The sequence below is a fragment of the Myotis yumanensis genome, unplaced genomic scaffold, assembly GCF_028538775.1.
Source record: "Myotis yumanensis isolate MYYU_CA2020_CCGP unplaced genomic scaffold, mMyoYum1.0.hap1 SCAF_7, whole genome shotgun sequence".
Lineage (NCBI taxonomy): Eukaryota > Metazoa > Chordata > Mammalia > Chiroptera > Vespertilionidae > Myotis > Myotis yumanensis.
The window spans coordinates 92,696,714-92,714,194 of record NW_027223758.1 but is presented as its reverse complement, the minus strand read 5'-3'; the positions used below and the strand labels follow the sequence as shown (position 1 = coordinate 92,714,194).

Sequence of the window (17,481 nt, the reverse complement as noted above, 5' to 3'; positions counted from 1 at the left end):
AGCGTTTCCCAGCTCCCAGTGACTGGGAGCCTTCCTCCTCCCGCCACCGTGCGGCCTGGCCCGTCTCCTCTCTCACACGATCTGCCACCCTTCGACGGCTAGGGGGCTCTGCTTAGAAGAAGAGACAGCTCACCCCTAAAATCAAACAGTCTCCCGGGAAAGGAATACGAAAACACTGTGCTGAGGCCTGAATTCCTTTTCTGCTAAATACACTCTTTCGGGGACATTACCAGAGTTAGCCGGGAGTCTAAGAAGCCGAGCTAATGACCATGGGGCACAGAACTGACCTTTACTCAGAGACCGCTCCCAACTCACAGCTGCCCCATTATCTGCTCGAGGGCGACGGCCACACAGCTCCGCCCCGCAGCCAAGCACCCTCGCACCCCCGCAGACCCAACTCCCAGGGCCAGGACGTGCGTGGGTGGGTCTCCCGGTTTGAAAACCAGCGAAAAATGGAACGAAACGGCCGAAGAACAATTGGAAATTACAATCGAGTCAGCGGTCTGAGTTGGCGCTCTCAGCAGCGAAAGCCAAGTGAATGGGAAAACCACCAACAGTTCCAGTCCAGCCCTAAGCGCGCGACCTACCCGGCCGTGGGGAGCCAGAGAGGGGACCACGGGAGTGTGTTCAGAGAAAGCTCAATGAAAACTGGAAATACTTTTTGATTCTGTAATGTCTTTGAGAGAAGTTCCCCCAACCTTCACGGTGTGCAGGACAGCACCGTGGGGAGGGGGAGAGACTGTGCCTCTGTAGGGGTGATTGGGACAAAGTAATCGGCGGCATAAGTTATAAGACATTGATTTCTAAAGGCAGAAAGTCCTCCCAAGTCGGACACAAGCTGTCTCAAGATAGAGCCGTCAGTGAAATAGTTACCAAAACGAGTCGCATCAAAACACCTCAGAAATACGTAATGCATCGTCTGTACCCACACTTTTTAACATGGGAGGAAAAATCTGTGACGTGTACGATCGAGAATCCACAGAAACAAAAGGAGTCCAGCTTTCTCGGAACAGTCAGCACGTGTCAGAAAGCGCTTTCTGCTCTCTTGCATGTAACAGGCTTCGACACACCTTCCTTCTACAAGTAACTATGTTCCCTTTCTGTTTTTTAATATTTCTACTGATTTCAGAGAGGAAAGGAGAGGGTGGGAGAGAGAACCATCAACAATGAGAATCACCGATCAGCTGCCTCCTGCATGCCCCCCACCTACTGGGGACTGAGCCCCCAACCGTGACCTCCCGGTCAGAGGTCGACGCTCACCCACGGAGCCACGCCGTCGGGCTGTTCCCGTTTTGCTGGCAGCTGTTCCAAAGCCTTGCTCCATATCAGCGATAACCTGAACGGTATCACCACTCTGCAAACGAGCCACGTGTGCCAAAGTCAACTACCTCCAACCTATATCCTAACCGCGTGGGTTGATGACAAAAAGCAGACTTCCCATCCCAGAGCAAGTAGTAGAATTTGTTTGTTTTAAAAAAAGAAAATCGTGTTTAAGTAAATTGGTAATTCGGGTTGATTTGCCATCTGGAAAATTATCATCTCAACACTCTACACAGTGGCTGTTTCAACATCCTGGGTTCAGACCACTCATTGGGGGGCGGGGGGGGGGGGGCACAGCACCCTCCCCGCCTGCCTGGGGCTTCGCCCAGCGCAGCACCGTGCCCAGGTGAGGGCTGAGTAATGTAACTTAGTGATGAGAACAAGGTGAAGAGGAAGGAGGAGCACGTGAACAGCCCTGTGGGTGCTGGTGCTGCTCCCGGCGGCCAGCAGGCCAGGTGCCCCAATGACAAAGCATCTTAACCGCCTGCGCTTCCCTCCATCGACGCTCTGCGCTCTGACCCGCCAGCCTGGACGTCACTGGCTTCACGCTTCATCTCCAGCTGCAGACGCAACAACGGGGTCGTGCGTGGCTCAAAGCCCTGGACAAACTCCAGCCAAGCGGTAGAGCAGAGAGCAATCCCGCAAAGCAGGCCACCGTCCCAGCTACTACGGCAGATCAGCCCCACCCTCAGCCTCGGGAAGGCATCCCCCACACGGACCCCCCCCGGGCACTGGCTATGAGCTCCCAGTCTCCCCGCGCTGCTGGGGACCCGCGGGCGCCAGCTGAATGCTTATGTCAGTGATGGCGAACCTTTTGAGCTCGGCGTGTCAGCATTTGAAAAACCCTAACTTAACCCCGGTGCTGTGTCCCATATAGAAATGTTTTGATCTTTGCAACCATAGTAAAACAAAGACTTATATTTTTGATAGTTATTTTATATATTTTAACGCCATTTAACAAAGAAAAATCAACCAAAAAAATGAGTTCACATGTCACCTCTGACACGAGTGTCATAGGTTCGCCATCACTGGCTTATGCCATTACTGAAATGCCGCTCGGGGAGTCTGCGGGCCTGTTTCTAAATCAGGACACACTAGGAATGCCTAAGGAGTACGCAGGGGACAGCAGTGAGCCGCCTTCCTCATGATTCACCTCGGACACTTGACACGAACCTAATGTCAAAAACACGGACAGCAGCAAGGCAGGCCTGACGCTCCAGCTCTCAGAGTAAAGGACTGCAGCCCGCGCTCGGCGCCGGCTGGGCACTAACGGAGGGTCATGTGACGCTAGTAAGAACCCGTTTGGTTTCCACGCCTCCATTTGCAGGCAGAGCCCCTCAGGGACCCGTCAGGCAGGCGTCTTCGCTGCTGCAGCCTCAGGCCGCAGCCTCCAGCTGGCGGGCGAGTGTGTCTGTAGGTCCCACTGCGGGGGGACCCTGGGCGGGGGGTGCATGGCCTGGGTGCCTGGGCGTCGTGAGAGCTGGCGTCCCGTCTCGCTCCTCCTAAGTAGATGCTTTCTCGTCCCCACCTTCCTGACAATTCTTTCTCGCCCCGAATTCAAACGGTGTGCTTATTTCGGCTGTGGGCTCCCATTCCTAGTGTCAGCGGCTGTCAGAAGATTCTAGAAAGCTCACGTTGTCCACCATTGCTTCCTCACAGGTGGCTGCACTGCAGTAACTGCACAGGGCCTTCGTTAGGGAGTTTTTATGAACTCCTTTGAGGTCCAATCGTGAAAAATAATTGTACAGTGGGGCCTTGACTTACGAGTGTCCCGACTAACGAGTTTTTCGAGATACGAGCCGTCTCTCGGCCGATTTTTTGCTTTGAGTTGCGAGCTAAAATTCGGGTTACGAGCCAGCTTCAGATACCCCACCGCTAGTTGGTGCAGCGAACGTCACAGTGAACGCCACAACATCAGCCCAGCAACACGTGTCTCACTCGTTCACAATTGATTTGACGTACGAGTAATTTGAGTTACGAGCTCCGTCACGGAACGAATTCTACTCGTAAGTCAAGGCCCCACTGTATTACGCTGTTCGCCATCCAAACCTCCGACTCCAACGAAGGGGCTGTAAATCCAGGGGCCTGCCTGGAAGCGGTGCCCCCGACACCCCTGTAGGAACAACGGGGTTCCTCCAACTCCAGGGTGCCAAGGACGGTCTGGTAAATCCACACACGCCAGGACTGCAGCCCCATCTCAGCTGCAGGCCCTGCTCTCGGCCTTGGCCCGAAGGATGCCCGGACGTCTCCATCCATGATGGTGAGCTCACCTGTACAGCCAGCTCCGCGCCCCCCCCCCCCCCCCCCGATCCCTCGAAGGGGTGCGGCGAACCCTGGATTTAGAGTGTCCCAACCTGGATAAAAGGCTTAACTTCGTTTTTGTCTTAGTTTCTTTTAAACCTACTTTTATTTTTCAGAGAGGAAGGGAGAGGGAGAGAGAGATAGAAACATCAGTGATGAGAGAGAATCATGGATCGGCTGCTCCTGCACCCCCCACACTGGGGATCGAGCCCGCAAACCGGGCCTGTGCCCCAACCGGGAATCGAACCCTGACCTCCTGGTTCATAGGTGGACGGTCAACCGCTGAGCCACGCCGGCCGGGCAAAAGGCTTAATTTTTGAGCAAAGAAAACAATTATTATTACAAAAACGAAGGGCAGCTTTCTGTTTCCAGTTCTGCTGACATGGCCTCTTCCCGGGCACATGAAGGGGTCTGGGTCCCCCATGGGGCTCGCCGCCAGGTGGCTCTTGTCTTCTCCTCCTCCGCCTTCCTCGGGGTTGTTATGGCTACAACTCGGTTTCATAAAATCACAACTTTGGGGAAGATGAAAAACTGCCCTGGCGTGAACGTGCTGGAGACCATAAACCCTGGACTTGAGCGGATTCCAAGTGTGGGATCAGCGTCAGGCCAAGCGGAGCAGCAGAAATTCTGTGCGGTTCGTGTAGAAGTGAGGCGCCCCCGCATTTACTTTTTATAACCTGTGCGAACGTCAAGGGAAAGTACTGGAATCCGCAGGCCAGCGCGGCGGCCTGGCAGGGACGCCCGTGTTCCTGAAACTCGGCGGACACGTCTCCTTGTGCAGCCAGGATCCCGAGCCGGATCCAAGCAAACACGCCGAGCCCCGGAGAGAACCGCCCGCTTCCCCGCCTCGGCCGCACAGGCCCTCCTCCCCGGCCGCTCGCAGGGAAAAGCACGGGCAGCGGAGAGAAAGGCCCGGCGGTCACGTGGCCGTCATGACTACCAGGCGAGGCCATTCCCGCAGCTCGCTGTGAAAGCTCCGTCTCCGTCTCTCTCTGCGCCCAACAGCGTCCATGGCAGTCAGACTACTACGCCCTGGCTGCCCGTTTCTAACTCAGGACTTTACACAAAGCGACTGACCGAGTGTAAGAGCTGGACACCAAGTGTCACTCCAGACCCTTCCGGCGCCGCGACAGCCAGGCGTCTGGCCCGGGAGCAGGAGACAGAACGAGTCTCCGCTGGCTCATTCCTGCCCAAAGCCGACCGGACGCCCCAGAGTCCGCTTCTATGAGAGGAGCAGGGACGTGGGGTTCGGAGGAGGACGTACATATGAATGTAGGAGATTCCTTAACAACGAAGACTGGCAAGAGATGAATGAACCCAAAATACTGCTCTTACACACACACATGCACACACAGATACAGACACACGCGCACACGCACACACAGACACGCGCGCACACACACTCACAGACACAGACACACATGTGCACACAGACGCACGCACACACAGACACGCACACACACAGACACACTCACAGACACATGCACAGACACACGCACACAGACACACACAGAGACACACACAGACACGCACACACAGACACACGCACAGACACACACGCACACAGAGACACAAGCACACAGACACACATGCACGCACATACAGACACACGCACACACAGACACAGACACATGCACACACACAGACACACGCACACACAGACACACGCACACAGACACAGACACACGCACACAGACACACATGCATGCACACGCAGATAAACGCACACACAGACACAGACACACATGCACACACACAGACACACGCACACACACGCGCGCACACACAAACTTAACACTGGCCCATTTCCTAACACTCTATTCTCTGGTCACAGCCAGTTTTTCACCAAATTAAACCGCCGCGTTATGAAGCCCTCATGTGAAAGTCACCCACACCTTGCCAATTAAGTTCAAGAAATTACACACTAAAATGTGTCTACTGCCTTTAAAAAAAAAAAAAAAAGGCAAACGCAAACAAGGCCTGCCTTCATCGTGAGGCCATGACCTCCCGGATCCGAACGCCCTAAAACGGTAGAAAATAAACGCTCAGGAAAAAGTGGGCCCAGCGTCGCACGAGGAGTAACTAGTGCAAAGGGAATGTTTCTGTCGCTTTAGGAGGCTGTGTGCGCGCTTTCTTCCAAGGACGGCTTCTGACAATAAAAAGCAGGTTAAAACCTCCTGTCCTGCCGGCCGGCGTGGCTCAGTGGGTGAGCGTCCACCTAGGAACCAGGAGGTCAGGGTTGGATTCCTGGTCAGGGCACAGGCCCAGGTTGTGGGCTCGATCCCCAGTGGGGGGGCGTGCAGGAGGCAGCTGATAAGTGATTCTCTCTCAGCATTGATGTTTCTCTCTCTCTCTCCCTCTCCCTTCCTCTCTGAAATCAATAAAAATATATTTAAAAAAACAACCCGTGTCTTATTTTCAGGAACTCCATGGTAAGTAAGCAAACACACAGTTTGCACAAATATGTTCTAAGCTCACCCCCCCCCCCCCCCGCCATCACTCTAACTGACGCACCGCAGGTTAACAACCGCCGTGTGCCCATAACCGTGAACAGCCTCGCGCTGTGTGTGAGCTCACACGTGTGCACACAGCCAGCCTCCGGGCAGGCGGCCCACGTGGATGCCTGTCCCTAAAAGGAGACCCAGACGCCCTCTGTGTGGAGGGAACCCTGGCGGAGGGCAGCCCCTGCAGGCGAGCTCCCATCACAGGAGAGCAGGGGAGCTACCTGGAGTCCAGGAGCCTCCCCTTTCCAAAATCCGAGGGGCGGGGCCTCGGTGTGCGCTTCCCGGGCTCTGGCTGGGCCTTCTCACCGACCCCCAAGATGAGCAGATTTAGGGGATGGACAGCGGCCCCGGGACGGAAACGGGTTGGGCTGCCAGACTGTGCAGCCTGCAGGCCCCGCCCGCTGGTCTCCCACTCCCGCCCACTGGTCCCCCCCCTGGTCCCCCACTCCCACCCGCTGGTCCCCCACTCCCGCCGCCTGGTCCCCCATTTCCGCCCGCTGGTCCCCCACTCCCGCCCACTGGTCCCCCCCTGGTCCCCCACTCCCACCCGCTGGTCCCCCACTCCCGCCGCCTGGTCCCCCATTTCCGCCCGCTGGTCCCCCACTTCCGCCCGCTGGTCCCCCACTCCTGCCCGCTGGTCCCCCACTTCCGCCCGCTGGTCCCCCACTCCTGCCCGCTGGTCCCCCACTTCCGCCCCCTGGTCCCCCACTCCTGCCCGCTGGTCCCCCACTCCCGCCCGCTGTCCGCTGCCTCCTCCCCCCCCACTCCCCCACCGCCCCCCCACCATCAGAAAAGGTAAACAAACAAAGCAGAAAGCAAAGCAGCTGGTGGGCTGGCTGAGGAGGAGCACCCACAGTGGGCAGGGCAGGGGCAGCCACCCCAGGACCCAGCAGGTCCCGGCTCACGGGGCCCAGGGTGAAAGGAGGCTTCCCTTCCCCTGCGACGTTCACTTTCCCTCCAGGCTCCCCTCCAGTCACAGGCAACAGGGAAAACATCCCGAACCCTTCCATGCACTTGTTCTCTCCTTTGTCTAGAACAGCGGTTCTCAACCTGTGGGTCCTGACCCCTTTGGGGGTCGAACGACCCTTTCACAGGGGTCACCTAAGACCATTGGAAAACACATATATAATTACATATTGTTCTTGTGATTAATCACTGTGCTTTACTTATGTTCAATTTGTAACAATGAAAATACATCCTGCATATCAGATATTTACACGAGGATTCATAACAGTAGCAACATTACAGTGATGAAGTAGCCACGAAAATAATTTTATGGTTGGGGGTCACCACCACATGAGGAACTGTATTAAAGGGTCGCGGCATTGGGAAGGTTGAGAACCACTGGGCTAGAAGGTCGTCTCAGGCAGGAAGAGCTGCCTGTTAAAGGAAACCAGTGCTGGCGGTGGAATGTCTGTGGTTTTGCTTATCTGCTCCTGGCTCTATCCTGGCCCTTGAAGGCGAAGGGAGGCAGCCCACAGGCACTGCTCCCCAAGAGCAAGCCAAGGGGGGCCTAGTACACCCCACACACACGAGGACAAGGCAGGCCCATCACCCCCCTCCACACACACACACGAGGACAAGGCGGGCCCAGCACCCTCCTGTCCACCCTCCTGTCCACCCTCCTGTCCACAGGAGGACAAGGCGGGCCCAGCACCCTCCTGTCCACCCTCCTGTCCACCCTCCTGTCCACAGGAGGACAAGGCGGGCCCATCACCCTCCTGTCCACCCTCCTGTCCACCCTCCTGTCCACAGGAGGACAAGGCGGGCCCATCACCCTCCTGTCCACCCTCCTGTCCACAGGAGGACAAGGCGGGCCCAGCACCCCCCTGTCCACAGGAGGCTCCTCTAGGAGGGCGCCGAGGGGAGGGAGCAGGTTGGCCAGCGGAGGGTGCACACACACACACTTCGGAACCAAATGAAGTTTCTCCTCTTCCAGTCAGAACCCAAACCTCTTCTATGAGTCCCTCTCCATCTTCACAGGAAACCAGAAGGCGATCCCAGCGCTTGACTCCCTATAGAGCGTCACTCACAGACACAGCCCTGCCGGAATGTCACCACCTTTACCCTGAGCTACTGTGGCCGCCTCGTCACAGCTTCCAGACACACACTCACGGCTCCCGCGCACCAGGGGCCTGGGGCTACGGCCTGGAGGTGGGAGTCCCCGACCAGCATGTTCACCCTTCTCCGTCTCGTGGCACATAAGCTAATCACCAAAACTCTGCGGCACACCAAAACATACATCTACCAGTATATACATTTTGCCAATCCAACAAGAAAAAGGTACATTTTTATTGATTTACAAGGAATAATAATAGTGATGACCTACCCTTCTTGCTTCAAAGCGACTTTTTAAAAAATCAGGTGCCCATACTTTTGCATCAGCACTTCTGGTACCAAGAATGAACCAATCAGATGCAACCCTGTTATGGGATGTGACCCATAGGTGCAAGTCTATCCTACGACCCATACGTTTATGGTTCGAGACAGGCCCTCGCGTGGACGGCAACTGCCGTGCTGGCTGCTGTTGTTTTTATTTACTTGACAGCCGCAGGGAAAGGGGTGCAGGCCCGGACTCAGCGGTCGGCTTCGCATGATGTAAACACCGCGCTCGCTCGCGGCGAAACCCCGGGTCTCCGGCTCCCTGCAGCAGCCTCCACGGAGGGTCACCAGTGAGGCAGCTTCAGGGACCTTCTGGCCCTCGAGTGGCCGGGCGCAGCCTGGGGTGCCTGTAACCGCAGCCCCGTGCCTCCCACTCACCCAGGTGTGCCAACCAAAACGCATCGTTCTCTGCACAGGCCCCGACGAGAGCAGGGCTGCAAGCCCCTCCGGTGCAGGGGGAGAGAGAGAGAGACATCGATGAAGGCAGGTGAGCACGCAGATGCAGGAGCCCACAGGCCAGCGGCACTGAAATCAGACGGGGCAGAGCAGGAAAATGTCTTCTTATTGATTTCAGAGAGGAAGGGGGAGGGAGAAGGAGACAGAAATGCCGAGGAGGCGAGAGAATCATGGATCAGCTGCCTCCTGCACGCCCCCGGCTGAGGATCGAGCCCGAAACCCGGGCATGTGCCCTGACCTGGAATCGAACCGTGGCCTCCTGGTTCATAGGTCGATGCTCAACCGCTGAGCCACGCCCGCCGGCCAGAGCAGGAAAACTGTAACAGAGAAGGGGAGCTGGGCTCCGCTTTAAGGACGGCAGCACTTAGGCCGGCACAGGAGCCGTGTCCCGGGCAGGTGCGCACGGAGCACCATGCCCTGGGGAGAGGGGCCACTGCTCGGTGCTGCCAGGCGGGGCCCTGCAGAGGGTGGCAGAGAGGGAGCGTGCAGGCCCGGCTGGGTGAGCGGCGGGTGTGAAGGAGTCACCGTGTTCGGGTCAAATGTCACCTCAGGGCTGAGAAGCCACTGAGGGATTCGGAGAGGAGTGACCAACGGTGTTTACAGTTTTCCTGTTTTTAAAATTTATCTTTAGTGTTGGAAGTACGACATATGTCCCCCTCCATCCCCACGGACCCCTCCTAGCCCCGTGGTTGGCAAACCTCGGCTCACGAGCCACATGCGGCTCTTTGGCCCCTTGAGTGTGGCTCTTCCACAAAATACCAAGTGCAGGCGCACACGTACAGTGCGATTGAAACTTCGTGGCCCATGCGCAGAGGTCGGTATTTTGTGGAAGAGCCAGTATTTTGTGGAAGAGCCACACTCAAGGGGCCAAAGAGCCGCACGTGGCTCGCGAGCCTCAGTTTGCCGACCACTGTTCTAGCCCACCCGCCCCCAGCACAGGCCTCACCACCCTACTGCCTGTGCCCCGGGTCACACACACATGCATCCATGGTCTTTGGCGGATCTCTCCCCTCGCACGCACCCTGTGAGATGCCACAGTCTGTTCCACGCTTCTATGTCTCTGTTATGTTCATCCATTAATTCTGATCTCACATAGGCGTGAGATCATAGGATGCTTGTTTTTCTCTGACTGGCCTGTTGCGCTCAGCATGACACTCTCCAGGTCCCTCCGTGCTGTCTCAGAGGGAAAGCGTTTTAGAAAGATGCCCCGTTGGTAACGGAGAGGATGGGGCAGCGGGAGCCCCACCTGGAAGCAGGGAGCCTGGGGGGGCTTACGTGACGCAGGGAAGAGCGAGTCAGCGCAGAGGGGAAGGCATGGGAGCCACTGAGAAACAGGACCCGCGGGCGGGCGTGAGGGGGTGAGGGGGTGAGGGCGGAGCCAGGCCTAGAGGCGGACTTGCAGGCTCTGTGTTAAATAGGTACCAATCCAGGCTCAAGATCCCCTCTTGTATCCATCACCCCATAAGGCCGAGCTGGGGACGGAGTGGGCAGAAGGACACATTGCACCAGCTACGCTTTCCATCGCCACCGGAGTCACCAGGACCCCACAGACCCTCCCTCGGACTTGGGACACTTTGGTGAGATTGCTTTCACTCTCGTCCTGTTTCAAACACAAACAACACCAAGGAAATATAAATGCAACATCTGACTCAAAGCAAACACACAAGAAAAAACAAACAGATGTTGATCATACTACCTCTTTACTCCACCTTTTTAAACAAGCATGAGCCATTAATTTTTACTAACATGATTCTACGTGCAGCTCACAGTCCTTTCCACAAGACAAAGTATTAACACTAGGCCATACTTTCGATAACGTAAAACCCAGACAAATGTATTCAAACATTTATTTTAAAGAACAGAGCCTTTTGAGGGAAGAAAATAGAGTAAGAAACCACAAATCCACAGGACAAATATTCGATGGAAGGAAGACTAAAATGGGTACAGAGACTCAAAATCACCTAAACACGAAGAAAAAATGTTTCTTTAAATGAAGGATTTACAGTGAACCACCCAATGTCCTTTGGTCATCTGTTTGGTTCTGGTTCGTTTGGGGAGACGTGGCATAACCTTCGGACGGCCGTGCCTGAGACTTCTCACCCTCCTCACCTGGGCCTGCGTGTCCGGCTCTCTGGGTAACTGGGAAGGGGCTGTGGACACCCCTGAATCCTGCCCGGTCCCAACTCCCTGCAAATCACAGAGCCAATTCCCACACCCTCTGCTCGACCTTAAACCTCATGGACCCTTCCTTCCATCTATAATAATAAAAGCGCAGTATGCTAATTAGACCAGATGTCCTTCCGGACGACCTTCCGGACAAAGCCGGGGCTGGGAGGGAAGCCCAGGTCCCGGGTGCCAGAGGGAAGCAGGTGCCAGCAGTTGGGGAAAGGAAGGCCTACTCTTGCACAAATTTCGTGCACCGGGCCTCTAGTTTTTATATAAGAAAAAAAAAGTTATAAAAAATATTTTTAATATCCAGATACACAGTGCTCATTTCTCTATGGCAAGGTGATTTTAAAATGCTAAAACTCCACTTTGGAAAAAAAACAAATTATTTAAAAGCATTTCTGTGCAGACTTCAGCACATAATGGCCAGATATAGTGAACAACGCTTCTTACCTCAGCTACAATGATCAACGGCACCTACTGAACGTGTAGAGGTGGGAATGTTTGGGGAAGGGCCCGGCTGTTCTCCCTGGAGATGCCATAAGCCACGCGACCGTCGGCAGCTCCCGTGGCATCGTCCCACCCCAGCCACAGACCCACACTTGCTGGTGTTCTCACCGCCTGTCGCTACTTCAGCCGGTTCCCGTTAACACCACCCACTTGTAACCATGTTTCCGAATCGGACACTTAACGTGAACCATCTAAACAACAACCGAAACACAGGACAACGCCTTCCTTTCGGACAGGAAACACGGGCTCGCTGCAAGGTAACAGCGCTGTCGTGTTTGTGTCTTTACAATTGTAGAAGATAACCCCAACCTCATTCACAAAAGCACCGCGATATCACCTCTTCTTCACTCTAATGATGCATCTGAAATGCAGAGACACCCGGATTCGTCTGAATGCATGTCACCCAGAAACATAAAAAACGTTGCTCCCCCCCCCACCCTTTCTACCCTGCAGCAGCTCCCACTGGTCCTGCTACAAACTGGGCCTCAAACTACTATTAAAATAGTGAAAAATAATTTGAAAACAAATGTGTTTGTATTTATATTGACTTCAGAGAGGGAAGGAGAGGGAGAGAGAGAGAGAAACATCAATGATGAGAGAGAATCATTGGTCGACCCGCCTCCTGCAGGCCCCCTACTGGGGATCGAGCCCACCACCCGGGCCTGTGCCCCGATTGGGACTCGAACCGTGACCTCCTGGTTCCTAAGTCGATGCTCAACCACTGAGCCTTCCCAGCCAGGCTGAAAACACAGTTTTTAAAGACCTTTTTTCTTTTCTTTCCTACCTGGCACACCAGTAAGTGGGGACCCTACAATTCTAAGAAGTGGTCCCACTGAGGAAGGTAAGAAAGTAGTTTCTACACAACTGTTTTGACAACATAACGGTTCAGCAAAGGGTGGGGGGGGGGGACTGTAAAATAAGGTCCATGTTTGTCTAATGAAAGGTCAGAGCAAAAAGGGAGGCTGTGATTTATGAGCTATTACAAAATACAGGAAAATTTATGTATAATTGGAAAAAATTCATTGTGTTCTCCTCTGGTCGGGCTAATAAATTTAAAATGCATGCAACCCTACATGTCTAAGGTTCCTGATAAAGAAAACAAGAAAAGCCACAGGACCAAAAATAAACCATAAAAATAAATCACTATTGATTTAATACCATTTCGGCCACACTTTCCTGAAGGAATTTGAAACAAAGAAGATAGAAAAGGGCATCGTTTTTAACTTTGTAACCGCACTTCCATTTCCGGGAACACAACCATTCCTTACCTTCCCGCGGGTTTACCGTTTCTCTTTAGTTTTAGCTTAATCTCTCCAAACAGCAGACTTTCAAAGCGCGCTTCTCCTGCGGAATGACCACCTCGCCAACGTGCGTTTAATCTGCATGAATCTGCAGACCAGTAACAGAGACGCCGGGGCCATTAGCATAATCAATACGCAATTTACAGGGCTCCCAGACAGAATGGAACGGAGCGAGGCCCTGGATGCCATTATCTGAGTAACTATAAATTAATAGTCGTTTGTGGGAATATGTCCCCACTTATATTGTTTCAATCCTGACTTGTCAAGACAGTGTGAGCATCTATTACATATTTTTATAGTATCTGTGTTACGTACGCACAGGTTTTAAGTCAGGATTTAGTATCAGATGACCTATAAATATGTATAAAGCAAAATCAGCTAAATCAATCACACGGAGGGGAGGACCGATAGATAAACGCCCATATTTATTCATCCTGTTGCTTTTGCACCATGTGACTTACTGAGCAGAAATATACACGCACACACACATAGATAAATGTACATTGAAACGTGATTTTCAGTGAGTGTGTGTGGAAAAGGGGCAGGTTCTCAGAGAGTGAGCCAGGAAGGGCCAGATCTCACCCTGCCTTCTTAAAAGAACAAGAAGGAAATAGCCAACTCTACTGCAGCTTATAATTTTTAAGAATCCAACCTTTTCGCACTTTATATTTAGCCACAAAAGGATGAGCCACCTCTGAGTACTACCTATAAGACATCGGGATTCCAGTCATTTGGGGCAGTGGTCGGCAACCTGCGGCTCGCGAGCCACATGCGGCTCTTTGGGCCCTTGAGTGTGGCTCTTCCACAAAATACTGATTTCTGCGCATGGGCGGACGAAGTTTCAATCGCACTGTACGTGCACGCCCGCACGAGGTATTTTGTGGTATTTTGTGCCTGCTGACCTCTTCTGCAGTGTGTGCCTGCATTCTCCGCTTTGTCTCACCCCCATCCTCACCCCCTCCCCCACACCCCATCCTCACCTCCATCCTCACCCCCCATCCTCACCCCCATCCTCACCTCCATCCCCACCCCCCAATCCTCACTCCCCATCCTCTCCCCCATCCTCACCCACCACCCCCACACCCCATCCTCACCCCCATCCTCACCCCCACCCCCACACCCCATCCTCACCCCCATCCTCACCCCCCCCCCCCACACCCCATCCTCACCCCCATCCTCACCCCCACCCCCACATCCCCCATCCTCACCCCCACCCCCACACCCCATCCTCACCCCATCCTCACCCCCATCCTCACCCCCACCCCCCACACCCCATCCTCACCCCCACCCCCACACCCCATCCTCAACCCATCCTCACCCCCATCCTCACCCCCCCACCCCTCACAACCCCATCCTCACCCCCCCACCCCCACACCCCATCCTCACCCCCATCCTCATCCCCCATCCTCATCCCCATCCTCACCCCCACCCCCACACCCCATCCTCACCCCCACCCCCACACCCCATCCTCACCCCATCCTCACCCCCATCCTCACCCCCACCTCCACACCCCATCCTCACCCCCACCCCACACCCCATCCTCACCCCCATCCTCACCCCACCCCCACACCCCATCCTCACCCGCCCACCCCCCACACCCACTCCTCGCCCCCCATCCTCACCCCCATCCTCACCCCCACCCCCACACCCCTTCCTCACCTCTATCCTCACCCCCATCCTCACCCCTACCCCCATCCTCACCCCCATCCTCACCCCCACCCCCCACACCCCCATCCTCACCCCCACCCCCACACCCCCATCCTCACCCCATCCTCATCCCCATCCTCACCCCCACCTCCACACCCCATCCTCACCCCCACCCCCACACCCCATCCTCACCCCCATCCTCACCCCCACCCCCACACCCCATCCTCACCCCCACCCCCACACCCCCATCCTCGCCCCCATCCTCACCCCCATCCTCACCCCCCACCCCCCACACCCCTTCCTCACCTCTATCCTCACCCCCATCCTCACCCCTACCCCCATCCTCACCCCCCCATCCTCACCCCCGACCCCCCACACCGCACCCCCACCTGTGCTTCCGGACCAACCACACAAAATTCCTCGCTGAACCTGAAGGAAAACGCTCCGGGCGAAGTTACCGATGAGCACGCTGGCGCAGGAATCACCCCCCTTCAGCTAATTCCCTCAGTAAAGCCAAGCCCAGATTTACCTTTTTAATTTAAGGATTATTAATAAATCTACTGTGATTAAACCTTCATAATGATGTGTGAATTATCTGTCTGCAGCTCCTCTCCCAAGAACAATTAGCCTACCTCTGCAAACCAGCAGGCCCTTCGCAAGGCGGCGAAGGCAGACACAGCCCTGACTTACCAAAAAGAGGGCAGAGGCTCTGGAATTAATCAGCCCCACTTTGCGTCTCCATTACCTTCTCCGTGGAATTTCTGCAGGAATTGCTCATTCAGAACTCTCTCCGCCCTGGGCCAGCGAAGGGCCTGGGCGCACACACCTTGGCCATGGGCCTGGGCTGTCCATCCGAGGGCGGCTGGACCCAGCAAGGACGTCTGCGAGGAACCCACCCCACACACGCCTCTGCGTCCGACCACAGGGGCACCCCCGAAAGCCCCGCGGGTCTGAGCCACGACACAAAGGAATTTTCTGGAAGAGAAAGGAATCGTGTAGCGTGGGATGAACAATTTCCCCACAAAAGTGAGAAAACCTTTCAGAGTCAGAGTAAGAAACATATACTAAGTACTTCTTGTCTGTCAGACACTAGGCTGAGAGCTTGCATGAATCCACTCCCAATTCCCACGGCAACCATATGAATTAGGTACTATTACCCTCACAGCTACAGAAACTGTGATTAATAATTTGCCCAAAGTCAGCCAGATGAGAATTTCAACCTACGGAGCCTAGCGTGATACCCAACCTCTACAGACCCTATTTTTTAATATACATTTTTATTGCTTTCAGAGAAGAAGGGAGAGAGAGAAACATCAATGATCAGAGAGAATCATGGATCGGCTGCCTCTTGTAACACTCCCTACTGGGGCCGGAGCCCAACCCGGGCATGTGCCCTGACCAGGAATCGAACCGTGATCTCCTGGCTCATAGGCTGATGCTCAACCACTGAGCCACGCTGGCTGGGCGATCCTATCTATTAAATGTTTGCTAAGCACCTGCTATATTTCCAGAAGTGGGCTTCGGTGCTGGGTCACGGGGTGGAGGGGGCAGATGAAGCTCACAGCGTCAGGCGAAGAGGGAACTAAAAGAAGGACTGGGGGGAAAGCCTTCTTTGTCAGATGCAAAATCTATGCGTTACAAGGAAAGCACAGACAACCCTGCAAATAAAAAAGTTCCAACTTCTCAATGGCCCGAGGAAACCACACATTCCCACCCGCAAAGACAAAGACAAAGGAGGGGAAATATTTGCAACACACAAGTCAGACAAAGGGCTGATTTCTTCATAATAGGAGCTGCTCTTTCCAACCAAAAGACAAAAGCAGCACGGAAATAAAGAGGCAATTCACAGAAAATAAATACAAATGGTGCATAAACATATGCAAAGAGGCTCATGATAGAAATGCTCATTGAAATGGCAATGAAACACCAGTCAGTGTGTTTCCCAAGCCACCTTAGCAAAGACAAGGTATTTAAAGGCGGTCTCTCCCTACCCCTCTGCTAACAGCACCCAGGACTGGCACCACCTCGTGGAGGGCACACAAGCAGGACACATCACAGTGTTAAACACACACCCGCTCGCCCAGCAATTTCATTCTTAGGGATTTACCCCACATAGAACCACACACATCAGCAAGGATGTGCCCATGCCCCTTGAATGGCAATGGTAAATAGTCAACAACTAGCAAGTAAATGACTAGAATAGGCCTGTTGGTCCGGGAAGGGGGTGGGGGGGGGGCTAATAGAGGCAGAACCTCACACCTGGGTGGTGTGGGGCTGAGAAAGTGAAGGGAGGGCCTGAGAATCGATAGGAAGGTCTCTCGGGAGGGCACGGAGCGAGCGCCCACTTCTGTCTGGTGACGAAGACACAGGATTTCTACAGGCGCTGCCCTCTGAGAACAGTCCAGTCGAAGCCTGAGGGCATCACCACCATCACCTGTGGGACCGCATCCTCTCTAGTCGACGACTAGGGAACAGACAGCTGAAGAGCAGCTGGGCCCGGCCCGTGTGCTCAGTGGGTGAGCATCGACCTATGAACCAGGAGGTCACGGTTCGATTCCCGGTCAGGGGACAAGCCCAGGTTGCCGGCTCAATCCCCAGTAGGAGGCAGCTGATCAATGACTCTCTCATCGTTGATGTTTCTATCCCTCTCTCTCCCTCTCCCTTCCTCCGTCTGAAATCAACTGAAGAGCAGCTGGGAGGGGCGAGGCATTGTTAGCCTGTCCGGACTGTGGATGCCTGAGACTTGGCTTGGAGAATTATGTGGGTGGCGGTGAAGGCTGGATAGATGTACCGCACCTTTCCGTGTGTAAGACACTGTTTTGTTTTGTTTTTTCTAAAATTGTTAGACTGAAAACCCAGGGGCGTCTTATTCAGAGAAGTCAGCAGAGGAGGGA

The 17,481-nt window shown here is 54.6% G+C and overlaps 1 protein-coding gene across 4 annotated transcripts in view; it reads right to left on the bottom strand.

The window, feature by feature from the left end:
- Positions 1-17,481, bottom strand: part of ZNF521 (zinc finger protein 521) — a 280,749-nt gene that overhangs the window by 246,996 nt on the left and 16,272 nt on the right. The gene's annotated exons all lie outside the window — the stretch shown is intronic.